A 5098-nucleotide genomic window follows, 5' to 3' on the forward strand; every position below is an offset into this window, starting at 1 on the left:
CCCTATAGAAAATAGGTGGAAGTAGTTTTCTTTGTCAGGCAAAGAATCTTTTCTGAATTTTTTTCATTTCCATTTTCAAGCTTTTTCTCTTTCTGTGCTTCAGAAAAGAACATTTTTGACTAGTTGAGGCTGATGTTCATAGGCAGGTTGGCTGCAAAATGTTGAATTTTTCAGCCAAAGAAATTCTTGAATCATTATTACATAGTTATAGATAGATTAAAGTCTGAATAAATGGAATGCTTGCAACAACAAAATCATAAGTCTTTTACATATTAAGAATGCTACAAAGAATTGTGTCTGAAGATTCAGCAAGGTGACAGGTACCTAACTGAAAACTCAATCTGGTTTTCCATTTGATTTGCAAAGAACATTTGGCCCAAAAACTTCTCTTACTTTAATTCTTTTGGGATGGGCAAAGTCATATTTTTTTAAATGAGTAAAAAAGTACTAAAAAACAAATTCAACAACAAATTTTGTATTTGGATACCAACTATATGTAGTTTGTATTTGATACTTTAGGGATAGGTTTATAAAATGTATAGTTTCCGTCTTTTAGTCTGAATAGATAAACAAGATACACACAAAGAAATATACATAGTAAAACAATATATGGTAGCAAATGTGGAGTTCAGACAGTGCTATACAAGTGAAAAATGGTTGTGTAGAGAGCACTTTAGGGAAAGCACGTTAAAGAAGGGCTTTGAGAATGAAATGGAAAGAAGATATTTAAAATACTAATAGTGATCATTTATATAGTGATTAAAGGTTTGCGTAGAGGATGTGTTAAAATAATAATAGCAAATAATAACTAGATTTCATATAGTACTTTGAAATTTACAAAATGCTTTAACAAATATCTCATTTTATTAAAAATTTATTTAAAATTCAATTCTTAATTAGAAGGCTTCTGTAACTAGGAAGCTGTTGTATACATTTGCCAACTTTATAACCTAGCTGTTGATCTCTCAGGAACAAAAAGGAACGGTTTGAAAGTAATTAAATGGCCTAAAAAAATTTGATAGAAAACTGCAGGAGTTGAATGTTTGTCTTCTTAGAACTGGTTTAAACACCCCACTTAAGTAGAACTTTTATCCTACTTTACCTCCTTTTCATAAAAGCTTAGTGAAGTCGGTTCTTTCCTAGCCCAAATTGTATATCTGGGGCAACAATAATTATGGTTTTTTACTATTAGTGCAGCAAAGATCAGTCAAATAGCTGAGTTATTTTTATATATGCAAGTGTAAGTGGGAGCTAAGTGTTAGATAATTTACATGCTTTTCACATGTTTTTACTTAGGGCTTAAAAATAAGACCTAAACCCAAGTGCAGGGGTCCTTTTTCTGTAGTCAGTGTGATTATGTAGTAGTGGGAGGCTACTTGAGTTCAACAGAATGCTATTTTTAGACGAGCTAAGTGTTGAGAAATAGTAACATAGCATTGTCAGATTTTCTAAGTTAATTACTTAACTGCAATTTTGACTATTCCCTTAAGGTGTACCTAAAACACCTGGCAGTCTGCTGTACACTTACTAGTTGGTGATAGTGAGTCCAGATGCTTTTGGATATGTAAAGCATTACTGATCTAGAACCTAGGTCTTCTGGCTTCTTCTGTCTTCTACTTTCAAATTGGTGTTCTCAAACAACTGAGAGAGGTTAATTGATCCAAATGATTTCTTCCATATATATATACATGTATATGCCTCAATTTAATATCTAGCTATTCAACCATTCTCTTTTGAACTAAACAGCACCTTATGAATCTTTAATTAAATTTGGTTAAGCACCTGGTAAGTACCATTGTACTTGGGTACTAGATGAGTATTCTTCTGTCATGGAATTCTTAAATGAATGATATAAAAATCTAGACCAAGTCACATATTATTCATCATTCTCTTTGTCATGTTTCTTTTCTCATCTGTAAGATTTAGAGCATATTTGGCAGGTACCACCAAGAGATTATTAAAATATAATATCAAAAGTGCTTGATTTTTAGAGGTACAAATATTGTTATAAAAATGAATATGTATTGTCTGTGGAGTTTAATGGAATGAGCATTGGATTTAGAGTCAGAAGATCTTCCATTTCCTATTTTGTTTCTTTTGTAATTAGATCTCACTTTCTTTATCTGTGGAATAAAGGGATTGGAACATAAGATGTATAGTGGTCCCTTCCAGTTTTAAAGTCCTTTAAGTCTATAGTTATCAAGTTTTAAGTTTAGGGCTCTTGAAATTCCAGGCTTTTTTTGTGTCATCTGCTAATCTCAGATTCTTGTGTGACCCAGTGCACTTATCAATCAGTTTTTTGAAATGCTATCTGTTTTGACTTCACAAGAAAATTCTGCTGATTTTTTTTTTGGGTTTGTTTTTTTTTTAAACCCTTACCTTCTGTCTTGGAGTCAATACTGTGTATTGGCTCCAAGGCAGAAGAGTGGTAAGGGTAGGCAATGGGGGTCAAGTGACTTGCCCAGGGTCACACAGCTGGGAAGTGTCTGAGGCCAGATTTGAACCTAGGACCTCCCGTCTCTAGGCCTGGCTCTCAATCCACTGAGCTACCCAGCTGCCCCTCTGCTGATTTTTTTTTAATAGGTTTTATTAAGACAAAAGAAAATTCATCTTTTTTCATGGTTACTATATTTTGTAAGTATTTTAGACTTAAGTTTTATTGACTGGCTTCGTTTATTTTAATGAAATGCTTAGCATAAAAGCAGTTCTGCTTTTAAGTTAGTATCTGAATATGCAGAATTGGAATGAAATCCAGGTATTATATTTTTAGGGGATTCAGTAATGAATATCCATGTTCACAATATGAATTTATTATTCATAGAGTTTAGATATTTATGCTTTGAAAAGTTTGGAACTTGGGATAATCTTTTAATTTAGTTATATTTTGGGTTTTAGCAAGCAGGATTTTAGATACCTTGTAAGATTATTTGGCATTCTTAAGCTTCATTTCTAAAAGCTTTGTATCTAATTATCAGTGATGTTTTTGACTATCACTTAAGATATTTTCAGGTGGCTATTATATGGCATAGCACTTGCTCTAGCAAATAAACACATTTCTCCCATCATTACCAATTGTGATATCTCCATGCCATCAGAGTAAACTATAAATGCTGTGCCCTCAGAATTTCATATTCTGGTCTTGAGGTTCTTTTTGCTTTTTTGGTAAATCTTAGAATTGTTTCCCAATTAACCCTGTTGTTCCTGGATTTGACAGTATCTCTACACATTGACTTGCTTAAAACTGCCACTGGCTTAATTTTGTACTGTAATTCTATAGTTCTTAAATTAAATTTGAAGGCTTCTTTTTAATATGCAAAATTAAAAGGAAATGCTGTCATTTCTGGTCTTCTGAATATATTCAGTCTTAAAGCAGAGAAAAACATCAGCAAAGCCCTAAACAAAGATGGCAAGCATCCAGTTATCTTGCCTACTACAGTCAGGGCTAACTGGTTTGGACTACGCTTGCTTCTAAGTTTATAGATTTTTTAAATATTAAAAACTGACTTCTTCCTGCTTTTCCCAAATGCTTGTTTTGATGAAAGCCAAAATTAGACCCCATTTGAAATGTTTCTAGATGACTTTAGTAATATTTTTTTTCTTTGGCTCCCTGAATAATGCCTTTTTGGCAACTCTTTCTAAATCTCCAATGTAACATCAAAATAGAAACAAGTGACCTAGAAGTTATGTAAGTCTTATACTTAAGCTTGTTACATTTGTAATGAAGTTATTGCTTTTTTAAAACAATTTCTGCAACTGAGTCTTATAGAACTGATTGTCTGACATGTTAGCTGAAGCCTATATATTAGGGCTCAGCTGTGATACAGCTTTGTTATCACTGCCTATAGATGGTCTTAAATTTCTTTCCTTATCTTGATTTGGAATCAAGTACTCATCCAAATATTTTAGTTGACTTTCTGGCTTCTAAGCTCTCAATTCAGAGGACCAAATCAATAATGTCACCAAGTTTCTGCTTAAGAATTTAAAGAATTTGGACTCTTGGACTACCACTTAGCATTACATTAGAACAGTATATTAGTTGCAGTCAATTACAACTGATTATTTTACAACTTAATGTTAATATGAAATGGCATTGTTACTGAGAGAAGCCTGTAAATGTTTTAGCATTTATCCCTGGCTTATTCAAGGGATCATTGAAATTTATAGTAGCCATATTTTTATTATTAACAAATCTATATAAACACAATAATTGGTACCAAATAGACTACTTCAGAGTTTAAAGCAGGTATGAGTTTGTGATGACTCCTATAACATATTGTCTTTTATGTGCTCTGTCTTTGAGTGTGAACATTTAGATTTTTCTGTCTTCTTTTCTTGACTCCTTTGGCCAGTAGCAGATATGTTTTGAGATGGCTGGCCAAAGTTAAAGGAGTACAGTAGGAGGTCAAAAAATTAATAGACCCAGTTAACCTTAGACCATGGTCTCAGTAGCGTAGTGTTCTAACCAACTAGGGACCAAGTACAAATTGATGTTAAAGGGAAAGGTTATTCTTCGGTCGATTCATTTGTGTCTGACTCTTTGTGACTCTATTTGGGGTTTTCTTGGCAAAAATAGAGAAGTGGTTTGCCATTTCCTTCTGTAGTGCATGAACTGAAGCAAACAGGGTTAAGTGACTTGCCTGGAGTCATACAGCTAGTAGGTGTCTGAAGCTATATTTGAACTCAGGTCTTCCTGATTCCTCCAGACCAGGTGCTTTATCTGCTGTGCCACCGAGCTGCCCAAGGGAAAACTGGCCCATCTGTAAATTTCTGTCATCAACTCACTATCCCAATAATAATAACATTTTTCTAGTTATTTCATTAACTACAAGTAATATTTGGTTATAAAATTGACAACAATGAAATCACATAGACTCCAGTATCATGTAAGAAAATAATTATCAATAGTTTTTCTCTTCACTACTTGATATAAGCTCCAGTTACATGTTTCAGTAATCATTGAGAAGCTAGTGAGAAATGCCACCCTTATCACATGATAATTTTCTCTTTTTTTCCTCAGTCTGGTAGAAGCACAAATGAAGAACCTGTGGAAATTTTAATGTGTGTACCAAAACTAGCATGAGCACATAGATATAAGATA

This window comes from Gracilinanus agilis, chromosome 2 (genome assembly GCF_016433145.1).
Source record: "Gracilinanus agilis isolate LMUSP501 chromosome 2, AgileGrace, whole genome shotgun sequence".
NCBI lineage: Eukaryota > Metazoa > Chordata > Mammalia > Didelphimorphia > Didelphidae > Gracilinanus > Gracilinanus agilis.